The sequence below is a fragment of the Neophocaena asiaeorientalis genome, unplaced genomic scaffold, assembly GCF_003031525.2.
Source record: "Neophocaena asiaeorientalis asiaeorientalis breed wild unplaced genomic scaffold, Neophocaena_asiaeorientalis_V1.1 scaffold504, whole genome shotgun sequence".
In the NCBI taxonomy this organism is placed as follows: Eukaryota; Metazoa; Chordata; class Mammalia; order Artiodactyla; family Phocoenidae; genus Neophocaena; species Neophocaena asiaeorientalis.
The window spans coordinates 2,583,065-2,605,733 of record NW_020174438.1 but is presented as its reverse complement, the minus strand read 5'-3'; the positions used below and the strand labels follow the sequence as shown (position 1 = coordinate 2,605,733).

General features: G+C 44.8%; 1 protein-coding gene across 1 annotated transcript in view; it reads left to right on the top strand.

The window, feature by feature from the left end:
- PARVA (parvin alpha) overlaps positions 1 to 22,669 on the top strand; it is a 176,280-nt gene that overhangs the window by 567 nt on the left and 153,044 nt on the right. The window lies entirely within an intron of this gene.

Sequence of the window (22,669 nt, the reverse complement as noted above, 5' to 3'; positions counted from 1 at the left end):
CTGCTCTGGGTCTCCCGGGCGCTGCCCTCCTGGGCCCCGCGGCGATCGGGTGTGGCGACTCGGGCCTGCAACCAGGCGACGCCCGCGCTGGGCCGGGGGCCGAGGAGGCGGCGGGGCCTGCCAGCCCGGAGGCGGCGTCCTCCCCTGGGCCCCAAGTCCCCGCCTTCTCCGCGCCGAAGGCTGGCAGTTTCCAAGTTTCTTCTGAAACTTTTCTGGGCGCCGTCATTCTCACTCTTTGCCTTCATTGGTCTTTGAAATCAGATCATTTCCTAGACCTGCTGAAGTGTACGGTAGCAGCCTTGGCTCTGGATCTCTCGTCCGTCCCCAGGGCCCAGCAGGGCTCTATTAATGTGTAGATCAACACCAAATGTTTGTCGGACGAATGAGTGGAGAGGTGGCTGTCCTAGCGGTCCCGCCTTGTGATAAATGATAAACTCACACCCAAGGAGAAAACCTCGATTAGACACACACACACTTGTAGCATCCTGGGATCTGATCTGACCCTTCTGTGAACTCAAGAGTTAAGGGCTCTCGCAAAAACCATTTCCTTTTTCTCACCAGGGTGAATTGAGGTGATCTTATTTTTTTCCAGGACAGTTTACATGTAAAATATTTTGTCCCATGGGCAGATTTTGCATCCTTTTTTTTAAAAATTGAAGTATAGTTGATTTACAGTATTGTGTTTGTTTCAGGTGTACTGCATAGCGATTCAGTATTTTTTGCAGGTTATTAAAGATAATGGGTATAATTCCCTGTGCTATACAGTATATCCTTGTTGCGTATCTACTTTATATATAATAGTTTGTATCTGTAATCTCACACCCCTAACTTGTCCCTCCCCGCTTCTCTCTTTCCTTTGATAACCACAAGTTTGTTTTCTATGTCTGTGAGTCTGTTTCTGCTTTGCATATACATTCATTTGTATTATTTTTTAGATTCCACATATAAGTGATATCATACAGTATTTGCCTTTGTCTGGCTTAATTCACTAAGCCTAATATTCTCTAGGTCCATCCATGTTGCTGCAAATGGCAGTGTTTCTTTTTTATGGCTGAGTAACATTCCACTGTGTGTGTAGTGTGTATATATATATATATATGCACCACATATATTTTTTTTAAACACCTTTATTGGAGTATAGTTGTGTTAGTTTCTGCTGTATAACGAAGTGAGTCAGCTGTACGTATACATATATCCCCATATCTCCTCCCTCTTGCGTCTCCCTCCCATCCTCCCTATCCCACCCCTCTAGGTGGTCACAAAGCCCTGAGCTGATCTCCCTGTGCTATGTGGCTGCTTCCCACTAGCTATCTGTTTTACATTTGGTGGTGTATATATGTCAGTGTTACTCTCTCACTTCGTCCCATCTTACTCTTCCCCCTCCCCGTGTCCTCAAGTTCATTCTCTACGTCTGCATTTTTATTCCTGTCCTGCCCCTAGGTTCATCAGAACCATTTTTTTCTTTTTTTTAGATTCCATATATACGTGTTAGCATACGTTATTTGTTTTTCTCTTACACCACATCCTTTTAATTCTGTCATCTATTGATAGGCACTGGGGTTGCTTCCACATCTTGGCTATCGTAAATAGTGCTGCTATGAACATTGGGGTACATGTATCTTTTTGAATTAGAGTTTTCATCTTTTCCAGATATATACCCAGGAGTGGAATTGCTGGGTCATTTGGTAGCTCTATTTTTAGTTTTTTAAGGAACCTCCATACTGTTTTCCAAAGTGGCTGCACCAATTTACATTCCTACCAACAGTAGACAAGGGTTCCCTTTTCTTCACATCCTCTCCACCATTTATTTGTAGCATCCTGATTTTTATTTTGAATACTGAGGTGACAGTCGGAAAAAGGGCTAGTGACTGGTGTGTAGGTAGAAGATGCTTAGTTAAAAAATTTTTTTATTTTCGTAGACTTCAGTGGTTTGGGAATAAACATTTTTAAGTTTGTGATGATGATATGTAAAATAAGTTTCATGTTCCTGAGTTATCTTAAAGCATGAAAAAGAACTCAGTGTTGAGAATTATCAAGTTTGATACAAAGAACTAGACTTCTATTCTCTATATTGAATTGAGAAGCAGCAAAACATATCCCCAAAAATGTCCCTGCCCTCCTTCCAGTGTGCTTATTTCGGAAAACCGTTGTGTGAGTAGTGTGTAGTTGGTAACAAATTGTGAAACCCTGGATTGGAGAGTCTTTTCCTAGGTATCCCTGTAACTTTTTCCTACAGTGTTCCCGATATGGGCTCTCCAGCTTGAGACTGGGCAACTGAGAATTACTGAAGCTCATGACCTACCAGAGGTGCTCACCCCACTTTGCCAACTCTTTAGAAAAGTTTACTTTATATTGAGCTCAAAGGTGGTCTCTCTGTATGTACTACTATTCTGTTCATGCAGCCAGGAGAACGAGTGCGACGGTGGCTCTTCACTTTCTCCAAGTGGACCAGCCTGTTTTGTGGAGCCCCTTGATCAGTCCAAACATCCTCTGTTCCAGTAGCTGGTCCTCACAGATGAGCTTCATGGCCCCCTGGTATCCTATCTTTTCAGTTTCAGTCAGGGTCCCTGCAAGAAACAGAAGGGCACATTAGTTGGGATTTTAAAAATAATGTGGTGAAGGGACAGTTTACAGAGATGTGGGCAGGGTGAAGAGAACCCAGAAGGATGCTGAGACACCTAGGAGCTACCACCAAGGGGAAGCCATTACCACCCCTAGGCCTGAAGGGCCAGGGGAGCAAACCGCAACCCACTGAGAGCTGGAGCTATGGAAGGGGTGCTGCCTGATAGGAACTGTAGCTGTAGAGGGACACAGCCACTGTTGGAAATGTGGAGATGGAGCAGGGAGACAGTGGCGCAAGAGATACTTGCATGTTCTCTCTCTTCTTGCCCTTGAACCTCTTGCTGGTTCTTTCCATTGGCCAGACCCCGTGGGAAGTCACCAGGGCAAGGGAATCTGGGTGATGCAATACGTCGGGGTCAGCTCCCTTAGGGCGCAGAGCAGTGCAGAGAGTAGATCATAGTGGGAGTGTTGAGAAACGGAGAATAACTAGCAGACTCTCAAAGTGAGCTGCCCAGAAGTCAACATAGTATGGTGGTAGTCCGGTCCATTAGGACAGGGCTGTCACCTCCTTTGTTCTAGCAGAGATACCACATTCTATTAATGCAGCTGAGGCTGCTTTCCTTTATTCTGCCAGCAACATCACAGCTATCTCTGAGCTTGTTACCAGGTCACTCAAAGACATTTTAATGTTTGTTGCTCCTAAGTCATTCCCTTCCCTATCTTGGATTGGCTCAGTTGGGTTTTTGAAACCAAGGGCAAGATCTTATTTTTATCCTTGTTATAGTACTTAACTGTTAAGTCCTGATTCTGTTATTCAGTCTATTAGCTAATCCAGGGGAGGTAAGGGGGTGAATGGAAGAGCATGTGCTTCTTCTAAAGGGATGCCGTCACCCAGCTATAGCCGCTTGCTGCTACACGGGGTGGTCCTGCAAAGTCAAAGATGGCAGTGGGGTTGGTCTGAAATGACCTGCTCTTGGCGAGCACATGCTGGATCTCAGTGATCGGTGCTTTCCCTGTCAGGGGCCCACTAACCATCTCTTCAGTAACAATAAGGCTAGGTCTTGCTCTGGATCCTGCATAAACTCACAGCTCTGTGCTTTGCAGAGACTGCCTTCTTCCATGTTCCCCCTAGTGTTCTGGAACCTCCCGTTCTTCATGATTCCTCAAGATCATGGATGTTGGTCTATCCACAAATTTCCCCAGTGCTTTGGCGCAGAATTCTCCTGGGTCCAAGGACTCCCATTCATTCACTTGAAACCTGTTGTGTCTCACAGTCAGGTACATGTTAGAATATTTAGGTCAATAATTTCATATTAAAAGTATGTTTTCCTAAGAATACCTACTAACATATATCATAGAATGACTGGAAGTCTCATAAGAATATAGTAAAACTAATGATCACTCCTGTGTTTCATAAGAAAAAATAGCATGAGGGAGGCAAGAAAGAATAGAGCCTAAAAGCATGGTCTTTGGGACCAGACATATTTGGGCTTGATTTCTGGTCTGGCTCTTTATTTATTGCTATGACTTAGGACAAGTTCCTCAATGCTTCAAAACCTCTGTTTTTTCATCCATAAAATGGGAATAAAAATTCCTTCCTTACATGGAGGTTGTGAGGCTTAAATGAGACAAAGCATGGCACAAATAATGAAAGGTATTAAAATAGACAGCTCAGTTTTAAGTAGTCTTTAAAATATGAAATAGTCTTTTCATCATGGACTGCAAGAAGATTCCGCAGGTTCTGCAAAAAGCTTCACACGACAGTATGAAGCCTGTGTAGCACTATTTTGGTCCTTTAGAAATTAGGGATCTTTCTTTGCAAGTCAGATCATCCTGTTTCCCAAGATGTCACATTTCAGCATTTAAAAATACCTGGTCCCATTCTCATGAGTTGTAGCTAGGTAGCTTTTGTTTTTCTTCTGTGGATCTTCTCGTTTTGGGTTTCCAGTCCCCATTTATGCTGTGTCGTTCTTAGACTACCCTTTCAGAGTCTACTTGCCAAAGGGCCACTTTTCACCTGCCTTCCTCCAAATCTGTCCTCACGACTTGCTCTTTCCAGGAATGTCATCTTGAATTGTATCTCCCAGCTGAAGGTGCCCTAAATTAGGCCTGCAGCAATGGTTATTCCTATATTTTAACCACTTATTTATTATCCCTCAGAGTTTTTACATTTTGTCTGGTGCCCAGAGTGTACCATTTTGGTTCTCATTGGCTGTCCCGTGTAACTGGGGGAAATCCCCAAATTCTGCAATAGATTTATGGTTTCTAGAGTGAGCAGAAGCCTCAGCATTGCTGAGCAATCCTTCTCTCCTAATCAGCTTGCATCTTCATTTTCCAAAGTGCCATGTTGAAACCCTTGTCACTCAAGCTCTTCCCCAGACCTTGAGATAGAAAATTAAGTGCCAGGTATGAACTTGTTCAAATTTTCTTCCCCCCCCCCCCCCCCCCGCCAGTCCCTTCTGTATCTTCACCTGTCCTTTCCTGTTCCCTCCCTCTCTTAGTCCCCTCCAAGGAGGTCCTTTCTTCCCTTGCTCATGAGGCCTTTCACTTCCACTTCTTCCCAGACTTGGCATAGCCACATCCTTTTCCTCATATCCCCAGTCTTTTTCGTGCTGCTCTAGCACCTTAACATCTGCAAATATGCTTGAGTCTTTGCCATTTGTAGACACTCCCGATGCTGGTTTCCTCTTAGTTGCTCACCAGAGGCCTTGGAAAAGTTGTCTGCACTGGCTTCCCCTTTCTGAGCTCCTAGTCACTTGCTGATCCGCTATTCCCATTCTTTTCACCAGTTATTTACTGAGTTGCCTGCCATGTGACAGGCACTGTTAGGTGCTGGGATATGGCAGGGAACAAACAGACAAACATCCCGGCCTTCACAAGCTTGCCTTCCAGTAGAAAAGACAAGATTAATTGGTAAAATGTACATATTGTATTAGAGTCGTGATAAGTGCTCTAGAGCGAAATAAAGCAGGGAAAGGGGAAATGGAGCGTTGTGGAGTGAGGGAGGAGGGATGGTTGACAGTTTTAAATAGGGTGGCTAGAGAAGGCCTCACCGAGAAGGGTTTACTTGGGTAAGGTCCTGAGGAAGTGAGGGAGCACAGTATGTGTATCTTGGAGAAGAACACTGCTGGCAGAGGGAATGGCAGATTCAAAGACCCTGAGGCGGGAGTGGGCCTGGTGTCTTGAGGACAACTGTGGAAGGTGGTGAGATCTCAGGGGTAATTAGAGTGAGGGGACAGCTGTGTAGTGTTCTGGAGGCCATCGTAAGCCTGGGGCCTTTACTCAGAGGGACGCGGGAAGTTTTGTGCCGAGGAATAATATGGTCACGCTTGCTCTGATGGTGGTAAGTGGCTGAGGGGGGCAGGAGTGGAAACAGGGAGGTGAGTTAGGGGGCCACTGTAATGATCCAGGTGAGAGACAGAGGTGGTCTGGCACTGAGCGGTAGCAGTGGAGGGGTGAGCGTTCAGTTCTGGATATAGTTTGAAGATATAGTGGATAGGATCTGTTGAAAGATCGGATGGAAGGTGAGAGAGTAGAATCAAGATGACTCCAGGGTTTGGGTTTGAACAAACCCAGAGATGGAAATGACGTTAACTGAGTTGGAGAATTCTACAGGAAGAGCTGATGTGGGGAGAAAGAGCAGGACTCTCTTTTGGACCTGTTTAGTTAGAGGTGCCTCCTGGACTTCCCGGGGCCATATTGAGTTCGCAGTTGGTTCTAGGAATCTAGCTCAGGGGAGGGTTCTGGGCTGGAGACACCTCTGTGTGTAGGTGTACTTAAAGCCATGAGACTGAAGGAGATCATCAAGGAAGGAGTATAGGACGTAGAAGAGGTTCATGGACTTTCCAACATTTAGAAATTGGGAGATGAGGGGGAACCAGCGAGAGAGGCTGGAAAGGAGTGACCAGTGTGATAGGAGGGGAAGTGGGAGAGTGTGGACTCCTGGAAGTCGATTGAAGAATTTATTCTGTTCCCAAGATTTACACTTCACTGGCTAAATTCTCCAGAATCCAGTCTCCTTTTCAGTCGTCACTCCACTTGGGCTCTTGGTGGCGTTCGTATTATTCAACTTTTTCTTTTTATAAATTTATTTATTTATTTGTTTGTTTGTTTGTTTGTTTATGGCTGTATTTGGTCTTCGTTGCTATACACGGGCTTTCTCTAGTTGTGGCGAGCGGGGGCTACTCTTCATTGTGGTGCATGGGCTTCTCTTTGTTGCAGAGCACAGGCTCTAGGCGTGCGGGCTTCAGTAGTTGTGGCTTGCGGGCTCTAGAGCACAGGCTCAGTAGTTGTGGCAGATGGGCTTAGTTGCTCCGCGGCATGTGGGATCTTCCCAGACCAGGGATAGAACCCATGTTCCCTGCATTGGCAGGCGGATTCTTAACCACTGTGCCACCAGGGAAGTCCCTCAACTTTTTCTTTCTTAAAATTTCTTAAAATTCTCTTCTCCCTTGATCTTATCCACACTGAATTGTTCCCTGTGTCTATTTTTTTCGGACTCCTTCTCAAGCTTCTGTTATTTGTTTACCTCTCAGCAGCATTTCCCGGGGGCCTGACTTCACCTGCTTTGCCCTCTCATTCTGTTTTCCTCTCCATGGATTATCTCACTTACTCCCATGGCCTCAAGGGCCACCTGCCCATTTGTGGTCCCCCAATCCACATCTCAGATCCAGATCTTGTATCCAGATACATCTTTCCACTGTCTCCTGGATGTGTCACGGGATCCTCAGATTCAGCATGCCTGTAATGGAATTATTATTTGTCCCACTTGCCCAAATCTGCTTCTCCTCTTCCACCATCCCACCAGCTGCCTAAGGTGGAAATGTTGCAGTTGTCCTCCGTTTCAGAGGTCAGCAACTTTTTTCAAAGAGGCAGATAGTAAATATTTTAGACTTTGCTGGCCCTCTGGCCTCTACACAGCTCTGCCCTTGAGGCCACAGATGATAGGCAGATGAACCAGCGTGGCTGTGTTCCAATGAAACTGTGCTTATGGACACTGAAGTTTGAATTTCACATAATTTTAATATGTCACAAAATATTCTTTCTCTTTTGTTCTTTTTCAGTCACTTGTAAAATATGAAAACCGTTCCTAGTACTGGGGCTGTGCAAAAATGGATGGAGGCTGGATATGGCCTTGGGCAGTAGTTTGCCCATCCCTGCTCTGTTTCATCCCCACAGCCAATCATCTCTCACGAAGTCCTGCTAATTCTGCCATCTAAATATTGCTGCCTTAATTCAGGCCTCATGAGTGCTCTTTGTCTTCTTTGGGATTGCTTATTTTATTAAACTTTAGCGTCTTTATTTTCCACCTGCAGTATTGCCATACCCACCCCACTAGTCTCCCTAGCTCTGGTCCTTTTTTGTTCAACTCACCCTTCATCCTTTTGCCGATATGTGGTTTTATTAAGCACCGAGATAACATCTCCCCAGCAAACTTCTTAGCGTGGTGTTAAGTCCTTCACAGTTTTTCCGTGGTCTGCCCATTTTTTTTTTTTTTTTTTTTGCGGTACGCGGGCCTCTCACTGCTGTGGCCTCTCCCGTTGCACAGGCTCCGGATGCGCAGGCTCAGCGGCCATGGCTCATGGGCCCAGCCGCTCCGCGTGCAGGATCCTCCCGGACTGGGGCACGAACCCGTGTCCCCTGCATCGGCAGGCGGACTCCCAACCACTGCGCCACCAGGGAAGCCCCGTGGTCTGCCCTTTTGGTGTAGTCTCCGTTATATCCCTTTCAAGAAGCCTCCATTTTAGCTATACGAAACTGCTCTTCATTCCCCAAACACATCACGTTCTTCCACGTGTTTTCACCTTTACACATGTGGTTCCATGTTTCTGGAATGACCTTCTTCCCTTTTCTCTGCAACAAACTCCTGTTCAATCATTGAGACCCAGCTCAGATATCCCGTCCTGCTTGATGCCTTCTGTAGCTCCCCTAGGAAGAGTGAGACGCTTCCCTTTGTGGGAAGACGCTTCCCTCTGCTCTGCCATGTGGCTGTGCATGTCACATTATGGTGAGAGTTCTCCTGTGCCCCTCCTGCCTGGCATAGTATTTAACACATAATGATACTGCAGTTTCTATGGAATGAATTTCCCCGTATTTACCTTGGTGAAAACAGCCCACCACTAACTGGTTGTGTAAGCTTAGGCAAGTCTCTTCCCCTTTGCCCGTTTCTAACATCAGGCGATTAGGCTAAGTAACCTTTCAGGGCCCTTGCAGCTCTGGTATTCTATGACTTCGGAGCTCTCATTTCACCAGGCTTCTCTCAAATTCAGTTTTATTGTCTGTGTAGGGTGGTCTGGGAGTGACATCATCACAAAGACCTCTTTCTTTCCTCCACTAATGAAGGCACCTCTGTGTCGGGAGGAGGAGATGGAAACCAGGATAAGTGGGCTGCGGCCCAAGGACACCTCCATATTAGGAATCGGTCTCCTTGTCTCATGGAATATCTCCATTTGGTTAACAAGCGCAGCTCATAATTATGTTTTAGCCATTAGTACAGGAGGAGAGATGAAATCCTTATGTAAACATGTGTAAGCATCTAAAATCTCCACTTACTGCCATGGGAAAAAGAACACAGTTGAGGAAAGCGCTACAACAATTTTAATAATAAAAGACTTTAAAAATACTTCTAAAAATAAAATGCCTTAAAAAAAGATGTAAACATTCTCTTACATATTCAATATGTTCTGTAGCCTGCAGTCAGTAGGAAATCCAAATGAGGGCTTTGCCTGAGGACCAGGGCCCCCGGGACAAGGTGGCCTCATCCTTTCTTTTCCATCTTCCCTGTAGACTGCAGAGGACAGAAGTTGTATTTGTTCTGTTCACATTGTATCCCAGGTGCCTAGCACAGCATCGGTACTTAACAGGTGCTCTGCAAAGCAGTATTTAAGTGCCGGAAAGGTCAGTGGGGATAAGATGCCCAGGTTACTTCGAACTCTGCTCTAAGCTTCGATGACTCTTCTGGGGCCTTGATTCCATCCAGGCCTGGCTTCTGGCTGTGTGTGTGTGTGTGGGGGGGGGTGGTGGTGGTGTGTGGCTTAGAAAACTGCCTCCCCACTCCCCTCAGGAATCTCTTTGTGGGAAGACATTATCACTTAGCTCTGTTATTTGACAAACACACAACGGCCCCCAGAGACCAGAGGTGTGGGTCCTAGAATCTGTGGGCACGGATTGGGCAGCGGCAGCAGAGCGCCTGAGAGGAAGCCCACTGGCCAAGGGTGGGACAAGGCCAGCATTCTTTGTTTTCATTTGTGGAAATGGCATTGCACACGTTCATGTTAAAGTGCTTCAGGGAAGAAGGACCGAGGTGGAGTAGCCTAATTGCAAGCTTTGGGGGAGACGAGAGAAACGTGCAGATGGAACTCTACAAGAGAGATTCAGAATCCCTTTCGTTCCTCCACGTTGGCCCTGTTCCCCCGCCCCGTTTATCCCTTCTTGCCTCTCAGCTTCATTTACTCACTAAGTGCAGAACTAAGGAAATCTGAAAATCGGCCAGAGCCCGGCCACGATTGTTACTTCCCAGCAAGGGAGCTCCATCACTACAACTCTCCCCACTCCAGCCCACCAAGAAAAAGAACCTCCCAAAGCAGAGGGGGGCTGATGCCAGGCCCCCCTGAGCTCTGCCTCGCTCCTGTTCATGGTCGCTGCCTCCTTGTCAGGCCCGGGAAGAATATCTGTGTGGGGTGGGAGCCCTCTAGCACTCGCTTAAAATCTGGTTCTCCTAGCATTTACTAAGTGATCATTCTGTTTGCTCCGAACATACCCACCTGCTGCAGCCTTAGAAAAACCAACTTTGTGACTAGTGTCATTGGCTTCCCTTCAAACCAGCCTTAGGGAAATGTTAGGCCATGGATGGAAGAAGCAGTGAACTTCATCAGTTTAAACAGGAATAGTCTTAACTACCGCACACTCTCTTGGGGGAAGGAAGAATGAACCAAATCACTTAGCTCCTGACTTTTTAAATAAAAGTTGTTTTTTCTTCCCCATTATAAAATTAACCCATACTTATGGGATTTATGGGAAAATAGAAAGAGAAAACAATCATGCAATGTTCCAATTCCCAAAGGCAATCACTATTAGGATTTGGGGTGGTTTTTTTTCCTCTTTTTTCCTTCTTTATAACTTTTCTTTTTTTATAATTGTAATTATACCATGTATATTATGTAGATAAAAATTCTGTATCTTTATTTTCATTTATTATAATGTAAATAGTTTTCATGTTATTATAGTTTTTAATTAAACATACTTTTTATTGGTGCGTAATATTCCACTGAGTGAATGTCCTATTGTTTACTTAACCATTTCTTTTGGTGCTTTCAAAAATTTTTCTAGAAATAATGCCTAAAGTGTTGTTGTTTTTTTTAAATATTCAGAGTAATTTTTTTTTTGACCGGAGCTCCAGAAGTACAATTATAGGGTCAAAGGGTAACAGTTGGCTTGCTTACTATCAATATTTTATAATTGATAACCAGGAGACATGACTGCTTTTGGATCTGGGTGGTCTTCCTTGTAGGTTGTTTGAAAGTAAAACCAACATTGTTAGGCTGAAAGTTTCTGTTCCTGGCAGGACCAGGTCACCTGTGGGGTGGGGTAGGATGGGAAATGAATGGGTCAGGAGAGCACAGATTTCCATCCTGGCCACTGATACGTGCAAAGTAAGCTCTAGTACAGGCAGGTCTTTATTTCAGAACATCCTCTCATGGCCGTTCTTCACCCTTCCATGGCCTGGTCTATAACAGGACCCAAGGTGTGTCCGCCTTGGCAATAATCATCCTTGAAGTCACAGCTGCCACCCTCTGTCACTCTGAGTTCTCACCAGGCGCATGTAAGACCCAGTGGAGGTTTGTTCAAGAAGCCCCTCCTTCCCTTGATCACTTCCTCCCATCTCCTAATCTCTGAATTCTTGGACTTGCCCCACAAGTCGGTAACCACAGACAAATGGGAGGTAATCGCAAGACAGGGGGCTGAGTGCCACAGCAGACAAATTTGGATCTCAGGGGTGAAGGGCCCCTTAGGCGATGTGGTGCTTTCAAGCTGGGTCTTGAAGCCAGAGGAGGAACCCCACAGGCTGACAAGAGAAGGGACGGGATTTGGGAGCCTTCTGAGTTTCAGGTTGGATTTTGACAGAGTGGGCAGGGCTGATGCCTCTGGGGCTCAGTTTCCTCAACCTGCTTAGGAGGCAGTAGTCAGGTGTCCCATTTCATCTCCTGAGGATGGACCAGAGCCAGCTGGAGCATGTAATTACCACACCCAGCACCCCAGGGAGTATTTCTGGGGAATCACTTGTGGAGGCAGATCCCCTCCCTAGGAGTGATGTATTGCGGGCATTTATTTCATCGCTGAGTCATGTCCCATTTCTCTTCACTCGTTCCCTTATCTCTTTTAAAATCCAGAGGCAACTCCCCTCTTCTAGGCTGTGAAAAACGCAGCCTGACCCTGAGGAGCTGGGGATGATACAGCAGATCTCCTGGGGCTGGTGATGTTGGATGGCAGATGGGCAAGGCTGCCGGCCCGTGTCTGCTCCCTCAATGATGTAAACCCAAGGTCGCAGAGCTCCCGACGACACCACAGGGCTCGGTGGAGCCAGGCTCTGCACTTGTTTCTTTCTAGGAAATGTTCATCGGTAGAATAATCTGCCAATTGCAGTATTACATTGACTTTTCAATTCAAAACAATTCTTCCTAAAGCAGTTTTTGTCTTGGCCGGCATGGCTTTGGCTATGGGGCCTGCTGGGAGGGAAAATGCATCCTGTGGGGCAGGGAAGTGAGAGAGGAGTTCAGGAAGAGGGTCTGCATCACCAGTCACCCAGTTTCGGGGGCAAGGGCACTCCTAGTCCGTGGGCACCGAGATGGCAGGGTGCAGGGATCCCTGGCACCTTTTGGGTGTCTGAGTCCTGAATTAGGGAGGCTCATCCAAGTGTAGGTGGGGTCTGAGATTCAGGGTCCTGGGGACAGAAGCTGGCAGAACCTAGCAGGCAAGTCAGGACCCTAGCTGAGGAGGAAAGGAGCAGGGGCAGGCTAAGACTCAGTGTGGACTCGGGATTCCCTGGCCCCCCAGAGCGGAGGTAGGAGGGGAGGCTGCCAAGGCTCATGGGAAGCCTGGGTCTTGCCTCGCTCAGCCTCCCCTACACTCCAGGCTTGGAAGTAAACTTTCCTCTCAGTGGAGAGGGGTGTTTCTGGTTTATCGAAAGGCGGAGCTATCCAGGGCTCCCAGCCCTGGGGGACAGACCTGCAGATGACAGGTGGTTAATGATGACAGTTGGGAGAAACAGGGGCAGTAGGAACCGACAGTTTGGGTGCTGTCTTCAAAACACAGAAGAAGGGTAGCGCAATTCCATTTTAAAGCAACTCAGGATACAGGCAAGTCCCGAAATAGCCCCTCGCAAGGAGCAGCAGCTGCCCCTTGGCTGAGGGTTGCAGGGCTCAGTAGCCCCTCCAGCACATGTGCAAGTGTCTGGAGAACAGAACGATCTCTTCACCTGCTTTTCCTCCATGCCTGTCATTACGGTAAATTACAAGGCTCCCACGATGACTAGGCAGAGGCAGGTTGATTTGTTCCTTCTGATTGTCGCTGTGCCGAACTTGGCGGGGGTGAGGGGCACCCAGATTTCACACCTGGTAATGGCCCTGCCAGGGGTGGATGTTAGCACAGTTGGGACCCGACACTTCAATAAATCTGAGACATTCTGCCTCGGAGATCAAAGTTCAGAATTGCTTAAATTGGTGTTGGAGCAGGTGGGAAACAGGAGTCCAGGGCCATGAATTAGATAGATAGCAATTGTCATTCAGTTTGTAAGGCTTGAATGTCACTTTTCAAATGATATGACATCAATTTAAGTAATTTGGGCTCCCAGCTACCTAGCCCTTTCATTATTTCTGGTTCTGGGACATGTGGTTCAAGGTCTAGCTTATGCTCTTATGTGGACAAAAAATAGAAAACGAAAACCAAAAAACACCTTGCTTGTATCGCTAGGGTTGGACAGTTATGTCGGGTTATCAGTTTACATGGGAGTGTGGATGACAATTTCATCTGCTACCTGGACGTGCTGGTAACTCCCCAAGCTACACTTCCAGCCGTGACCTCTCACCTGAGTTTCAGACTCGTTAGCATATGTGGGTCATGGCATTGTCACTTGTGCACAGGGACAGACCTGGATTGTAACACAGGGCACATAATTCTCAAAGGCTTCTGATGAGGTGGGAACGTGCTCTGATTTCTGATGGCAGCTGGAGTCCGGAGGAGAGGTGGTCTGATCCGTATAGAGGAGTGGGTACTTTTTTTTAAAAAATTGCAGCTTTATTGAGATACAATTCAGCCATTTGAGCAGGAGAATTCAGTATTTTTTAATATATTCAAAGTTGTACAAGTCTCGACACGACCAACTTTAGAATGTTCTCACCACCCCAAAGAGAAAGCCTGTACCCTCCCCTCCCCATTCCCTTACCTCCAAGTAACCAATCTGTCTCTCTAGATTTACCTATTCTGGACATTTCATATAAAAGGAATCCTGTGATATGTGGTCTTTTGTGACTGAATTTTTTCATTTAGCATAGTATTTTCAAAGACCATCCATGTTGTAGCTTGTATCAGTACTTAATTCCTTTTTATGGCTGACCAAGGTTCAATATCTATTATATAGATATACCACATTTTGTTTATCCTTTCCTCAGTTGATGGACATTTGAATGGGTTGTACCTTTTGGCTATTATGAATAATGTGGCTATCGATTTTCACGTACAAATTTTTGTGTGGACTTGTGTTTTCATTGCTCTCGGGTATATACCTAGGAGTGTGGCATTGCTGGCTCATAGGCCAACTCTATACTTAACACGTTGAAGAACTGCCAGGCTGCCCTATTTTGCCTTCCCACCAGCAGTGTATGAGGGATCCAGTGTCTCTACAACCTCACCAACATTGGTTATTATCTGACTTTTTGATTATAACCCTTCCAGTGGGTGTGAAGAGTACCTCGTTGTGGTTTTCATTTGCATCTCCCCAGTGGCTAATGAGGTTGAGCCTCTTTCCGTGTGCTTTTTGACCATTTGTAAGTCTTCTTGGGCACTTAGGCTTTTTAAATTCCATAGAGTTCAGTGCACCTCTCCTCCGTCCTGAGCATGATGAGAGCCCTGCCTGCCACCCAGAAAGGTGCACCCCGGGGAAGTCTCATCCTCCCATTTTTTAAATGTTGGCTAGGAGCACTGCAGACATGCTGCATCTTGTACTAGGTGCCTCTTCATCTTGCAGAATGACTGTATTCCTGAAATATTTCCTGTGAAGCGAATTGTCATCATCCTGTTATACCACTGACTTGCATTATTAGAAATTGTTTGTCTGGAATACAGTTTTAACCCCAAATTGTTAAAGAAAAATTATACCAGGAAACTAGCAAAGATTTAAAACGTGTACATTTAAGTGAAATGTGGAAATTCTTGGTGATATACCATTGCTTTTCAAATAATAATATTAACACAACAGTGACAATAATTACATAAGTGCGTTGTGCAGTTATGGGCCAGGCAGTGCAGTAGAGGCTTTACATATATTAACTTATTTGATCTTCCTAATAACCCCATGACATAGATATTATTAGCATCTCTGCCCCTTTACAGATGTGGAAAGTGAGGGACAGAGAGGCCAGGTAACTTGCCCAAGGTCAGGGCTAGTGTCCTGCTTAAGGTAACACTAGCTGCTGTACGGATAAGCCCCCAATTCTCAGAAACTTAACATCATAATATATTTCTTGCTTATAGCAGAACCCGATGGCATCGTTATTGATTGGATTGCCTTCCACGTGGTCATTCAGGGATCCAGGCCCCTTACCCCTTATGGCTCTGCCTTCCTTCAGGTTCTTTGAGTCCTCACCAATCAGCCAGCTAGCGAGAAAGAGAACAAGACTGCAGTGGGAAGTTTTTATGGGTCAGGTATAGACATCCATATCACTTCTGCCCACTTACCACTGGTCAGAGCTCAGTTATGGGGCCATACCTACATGTACGAGAGACCAAGAATCATAGTTGAGTTGTCTGCCCAGAGGGCAAGGAAAGGAGCTTTGGCAAGTGCATGCGTCATTTTGCTGTCGCTAGCAAGTGGAAGACATGGGATTTGAACATTGGCAGTTTGGTTCCAGAGACTAATTCTAAACTAGCACATTCTACCTCCTCACTGTGAACAGTGGCTCAAAGTCTGAGAAAAATGGAGAAGGTCACATCAGTTTTTGCTCGGTTTTCTTCCCACCTGTAACTGTATTTGGTTGCCTGGATGCTGTACTTGGGAATTCTGTCAAAGTTGCTGTCCTTCAGAAAATAATAACAGTGAGAACTAATATTAATTGAGTGTTTGCGCACTTTACATGTTCTGCTTCTTTTAATCTTCACAATTAACCCCAGGAGATAGGGAGTTATAATTATTCCCATTTTCCAGGCGAGGAAGCTGAAGAGAGAGCTTGGTTATGTGTCCAAGGCCATATAAGTGTGTGGTGTCTCTGGGCTTCAAAAGCCCTCACACAGGACCACTGTGCAAGGTAGGGGTTGAAGGGAAGAGAAGATGAGAAAGCCAAGTACACCGTAGGTACCATTCAAAACACAGCCAGAACCTTGTTTGGATCCTGCTTCAAACAAAGCAACTTCTCTAAGTCATTTATGAGACAATTAGGAAAACGTAAACATTCGCAGGAGATTTGATGACATGAAGAAGTTACTGTTAATTTGTCAGGTGGGAGGATGGTTACCTTAAAAGGGAAAAAAGTCCTTATCTTTTTGAGATACATACTGAAATGTTTGTGGATGACAGGATCAAATGTCTAGGATTTGCTTGAAATCATGCAGTGTCGGTGGAGAAAAGTGGCCGCGAGTTGTCAATTATTGTAGAATGATGATGGGTACATGGAGGATTGTGGTACTAATCTCTCACTTTGGGGTCTATTTGAAATTTTCCATAATAATTACAATAAAGGAGACTTTGATGAATCAGACTATAATGAATGGACTTCCTCTAGCCCCCTGGATGGTAAATGAAGTGCTGGGGGTGGGCTCAGAGCACTGAATGCATTTGCTGGAGAACAGCTGAGCAGCCTGGGGTGTTTTGTAAAGCAGGTCTTCTGGGACTCCGGAAGCCATGGTTTTGAATTGAGATTCAGTGCCCAGAGACTTGAGCTCCTGAAAATGAGCCCTGGGGCCTCCAAAAGGCAGAAGTACAGGCTTCCTGGGTGAGGAGAGATTGGGCCAAAGTCGGGCTCTGCCCCGGCCAAACGGCCTCAGCACAGGCTGCTCTTGCAACCCGTGAAGAACATCTTGCTGAAAGGTACGGCTCAGCCCCAGGCCCCAGCTGCACTTTAATCAAACAGTGAAAATCCATCAAAGACGTGGCCTCCTCAGACAGCCAGTTCGCCGAGTCCCAGGTGAAGCCAGCTCTTGGCTGGCTGCGGGCCAGGAGCAAGGTGGGCTGCAGGCCCTCCCAAGCCCCTGCCTAAAATCAACAGCCACCGCTCAGCAGCCCGGCTTCCAACCCAATGCAAATTAAGCCTGGCATTTGGAGATGGTATTAAATGTCCTAAATCAATATTCTAGAGGCAGGATCAGAACAATTAAAAACTCTGATTTCCTCCTCAGATCGTTGGAGTATATATGCATATAAGTTGTTCAGTTCATTTTTAAAATTCAGCAGGTTGAAAATGATGGGGGTCTGCTTGGTGGTACTCTGAACATAGTTCATTCCATTCTCAGTAGCTTTTCCTATTTTTACACGTATCCAGTGAACGTCAAGCACAGAGGTGCTTTCATATATGATGTCACATTTAATCCTTAACAGTAACCATGGGAGGTCCTGTCATGTCCATTTTACAGTTGAGGAAACTGAGGCTCAGAGAGATGAAGTGACTTGCCCAAGGTCTCTCAGCCACTAAGTGGTAGAGCAGGGATGGGAATCCATTTCTTCATACTCAAATCTAATGCTTTGCCCACCTGGCTTTTCTGAATAGTGTTTATTTTTCATTCGCCAATAATAATAACTAACAATGATGAATAAAAGAGTAACAATAGTAACTGTTTATTTATTTACAGTTTCTCTGGCTTTAAAGGTGTTGGCTGCTTTTCTAGTTTGTCCATTTCATCAACAAACATTTATTGAGAGGCAGCCTGGTAGGGAGGTTTCTAGCTCCGGAGCCCCCCAGCCTGCCTGGTCCCACCACACACTGGCTGCATGACCTGGGATTTCTCTCTGAGCCCCAGCTTCCTCATCTGCAAAATGGGATATTACTAGTAGCCACTTCACAGGGTTTTCATGAGGACTAAAGGAATTGGTACTTGCAAAGTGTTTAAACTAGAGCCTGACCTTCAGGGGGAGTTCCATATATATGAGTCCCTGGCAGACACTGTCAAGGCCCTAGAGAAAGCTGTGTCTTGACTCTCATGGACTTTACCTCTTATGTTTAGCCAGATGATATTATTGCTTTTATTTTTATTAAACTAGCTAAATGTGTTTGTGGTAAAAAAAAAAAAAAAAAAAATTCAAAGAGGCCAGAAATATAAACTGGAAAGTAAGGGCCCCTTTACCTTCCGACTCTCAGGCTTTCAAGATGATAGTGTATCCGATGATGGTGATCATAATAGTGTAGTGTTAATCTTCCCGGACCGGGGTACGAACCCGCGTCCCCTGCATCGGCAGGCGGACTCCCAACCACTGCACCACCAGGGAAGCCCAGATATTCTCTCTTTTGTAAGCATATATACTCCTCCTATTCTTATAAATCTGGAATAACATTGTAAAGAGTGTTTAGCAGTTTATACTTTTCACATACCCATTTATCTTGAGTATCTTTCACATATGGATTTACCTCATTTTTTAATAAGCATTTTTATGCACTGTCTGGATGTGCCATTGTTAAATTTAACCAGTTCCCTATCAATGGACATTTAAGGTTTTTTGTAGTATTTTGCTACTCCAAACAGTGCTGCATTGTATAGGCTTGCAAACAAGAACATTCTATACCTGTTTATCTGTACAATAAATTCTTAGAGGTGAAATTGCTGAGTCAAAAATTTGTTACGTTTGAATTTTGTTGGATGTTACCAGATTGCTCACTAAAAAGGAAATACTAGGGAAGAAAAACGCCTACCCAAACTTTAAAACTCTTGTTTCTCTTTAAGAATTCACGCTTGAAAAGAGAGGGTAGAAACGAAAAGTTATCCTGAACTGTAATTTTACTGGAAATGCTTTTCCTTGGCCACACATTTTTAGGCATCAAATTCTCAGACTTCTGGTAGAGACAGAGTGTTCTGGATTTCAAGGCAAAATTCTGTGTGTTCTTAACTGTCTCACCACTCCCAGGCCCACTGTCCCCTTTCTCTGAGGGAAGGATTTTTGTTTTCTCCCTTCAACTTTCGGGGTGAATATTTAGAGGTTTCACACTCTTCTGGAACGGATGCCCTTTGCTGCAGAGGGCCCAGATTTCTCACTGGTGGAGAAATTCACAGAAGAGCATCCGCAAGCGGATGGCTGAAGCCAGGGTCTTGCTAAGTGTCCCACAAGCCTCTCTGCCTCCTTGAATCCCTCCAGGCCCGGAAACAGCTGGGTGCTGCCAGCGTCCTGCCTTCTGTCTCCAGCCCCTTTGGCAGGGAGAGATGGGACTTGTTAACAGACTGATTTCCTTTTAGGGACGACTGCCCCACCAATCCCCAGCCATCCCAGTGACGAGGGTAATAAATTGCATCCAGGACCACAGCGAGGAGGGGAGCAGAATGACTCATGAGCCCCTACATCCTCCCATTGCATTCCAAGAGCTGCCTTCCTCAGGGCTTAGATCACTCCCTAAGAGCAACGCCCAGACCAGGCTATGGAGGAGGGCCAGCTGCTGTTTGCTGACCTGGCTGAGGCGGACCCAGTGAGGGCCCTGGCTGGAAACAAGTCCTGGATTTTTCTTGTGGCCTTGTCTTTGAATAGGCTGCTGACCCTGGCTCCCCCTGGGAACAAGACCTAGTGCATTTCAGCTCTCAAGGGTCTCACAGTCTAGCCTCTAGGGACCCCTGTCCTCCTAGGTCTAGCTAAGTGCCTTGGAGGAAGACACACCTAAGAGCTTGGTGACCCTGAGCAAGTCACTTCATTTCTCTGAACCTCAGTTTTCCCCTCTGCAGAAAGGATGAAAAGAACGTATTATCCATCTCTAGTGTTGTTAATAATGAATAAGCTAATTCATGTCAAGTGCTTGGCTTGGAACCTGGCACACAAGCGCTTAATATTAATTGCAGTTGTTACTACTATTTCTACCGTTCCTCTTGACCCATTTTGCAAATAAAAAATTGGAAAATGTGGTTGGCTGTAGCTCTCATCCCTGCCTATGATTTGTAATAGTAAGAGTGAACATTTATGTAGAGCTTATTGTGTTCCAGGGCCTTATGTGTGTTGACTCATTTAATTCTGCCAAACCCAATGAGTCACTATGAGACAGGTTCTATTATTATCCCTGTTTTATGCATGAATAAACTGAGGCACAAAGTGGTTGAGCAACTAGCCCATAGCTGGTAAATGGTGGAACAGTGGAGCCAGGGTTGAAACCCAGATTATCAGCTCTAGAATCTATCTTCCTAACCACTGTGTCTTCCTGCCTCTCAGTATATGTTTGTATATTTCTATAGGAAAGTTTTCCAAAGATATAACAGTTAAGTGACATTTATTTTCCTCTTTTTGCTTGCATTTAAAAAAAATGTTTTTTCTTATAATAGCAATAGAGTGTTATAAAAAAATTTGAAAAATATAGAAGAGAAAGATGAAAGTATCTACAGTGCTACCATCTAGACCAGTGGTCCGCATAAAGGGCCAGTTGTTTTTTATTTCCAGTCCTTTATGGACTGTGATGTCGCACTGTGTGTGACTGCTGTGCAGCTCGTGTAACCTGGAATTCTCCATCCCAGTTTGACAGCACTCAAGCTGGTCTGCACCCTGTTCAACTCTCAGTTCCGTGGGACACGCTTTTCGATGTCGCAGCAATATCAAATTGCTAAAAGTTTCCAAATGCATACTGTAATATTATTTTCTTTATAAACAGTTAACACAGTTCGCAGACTGGTGCTGGTCTGTGAATCACACTGTCAGTTGCATTGACATCGATAGGCAATGTTTCCATTTTAGCATGTTTATTTTCAGTATTTTTCTATTTTGGGGGGTTTATTTTTAGTCTCTACACATTTCTTTTTCTCACTACATTTCCTGTTACAATGTTACTGTAAACAATTCTTGAGTATAATCTTTAATGCTATGATATAATAATAATATTCCATCTGAAAGATGTACCACAGATTAACAATCTAGTCCCTCTAGCATGGAGTTTAGTATGTTCCCAGTTATTTGCCATGATAAAAATATGATGTTGAACTGTTTTAGTATATTTACTTTTCCATATTTAATATTTCCATAGGGTAGTTTTCCTAGAATGGAATAACTGGATCAAACAAGATGAAGCCTTTTAAATTTCTTGATAGTTATTACCAAGTTACTTTCTAAAAGGGATATATGCCAATATATGCTCCCAGCAGTAGTCTATGAGAGTGTCTGCTTAACAACATCCTTTTCTGCATTCCTTATTATAATTTAATTAATGGGAACAACCTTAATTGTTTTTAATTTTTTTGATTACTAGTGAGATTGAACATTTTCCATGCATGTAGTCATTTATATTTCCTCTTTTGCTTTATACTCAGTTGGGCACTAGAAGAAAATATTATTTTTTTTTTGTTTTGGAGTATAATTGCTTTACAATTGTTATATTCCATTGTATATATGTGCCACATCTTCTTTATCCATTCATCCGATGATGGGCACTTAGGTTGTTTCCATCTCTGGGCTAATGTTATTGCTTTGAACAGATTTCAAACTATTTTAGAGTGGAAGCCTAGTAAATCCGTACATAACATCTGTACTTACTGATGTGTGGTATCTCCATTTTCCAGGTTCTTCCCCTTTTCTCTGCTGCCAGAATTGGGGAATGCCTTTATATGGTCTTGATGGTCCCCATCTTTAGAATAACTCATCTGAATTCATACCACATATTATGTGTCAATGTACTGATGCATAATATACGAAGCAAGTATACAGGACTGTTTGTTTTGTTTGGTTTGGTTTGGTTTTTTTTGCCGTGCCACGCAGCTCATGGGATCTTGGTTCCCCAACCAGGGATTGAACCTGGGCCCCCTGCAGTGAAAGCAAAGAGCCCTAACCATTGAGCTGCCAAGGAATTCCCTATATGGGACTGTTATGATCTGAATGATTTTGTCCCCCCAAATTCATATGTTGAAATCCTAACCCCCAAGTGATGGTGTTAGGAGGTGGGGCCTTTGGGATGTGATTTGAGGGAGGTTAGTGCCTTTATAACAGAGGCTCCAGAGAGAGCCCTTGGTCCCTTCCACCATGCAAGGACACAGTGAGAAGGTGCCAGCTATGAACCAGGAGGTAGGCCCTCGCTGGACACAAGCATGCTGGTGCCTTGATCTTAGACTTCTAACCTTTAAGAACTGTGAGAAATAAATTTCTGTTGTTTATAAGCCACCACATTGATGGTATTTTGTTACAGCAGCCCAACAGACTCAGACAGGGACGTTTCTCAAGTATTTCCAATTATTTCCTTAGAAATATTTTTTCTCTCTTTTTTTCTTTTTCTTTTCCTTTGTCTGTGTGTGTGTGTGTGTGTGTGTGTGTGTGTGTGTGTGTGTGTGTGATTTGTGCCTCTTTTGTAAGTATCGCAAGCCAGCTTGAATGAATCAATTTTGAAACTACTGATCCACTGGAATTTCTGACACATTTTTGTTAATGATGGGGAAAGTAGGAAGAATTTTTGAAATCTGGATGATTTCAGGGAAGTCTAGATGCCTGCACACAAATATCTAACTGTACTGCTGTGTGCTGTACTAGCAGTGTGGGCAGAGTGAGGCCTGGGGAGCAGTCTGGAGTCTGGCAATAAATGTTGACCTGTATTTCCCTTAAATGGATTTGTTGAGACCTGTTTGTCCTCATGATATGAGAAATATAATGAGCTAATACATGTCAGACACATAGAGCAGTGCCTGGCACATAATAAGCTCTCAATAAACATGAAGCCATGAGCTGTTGCCCTTCCTTACAATT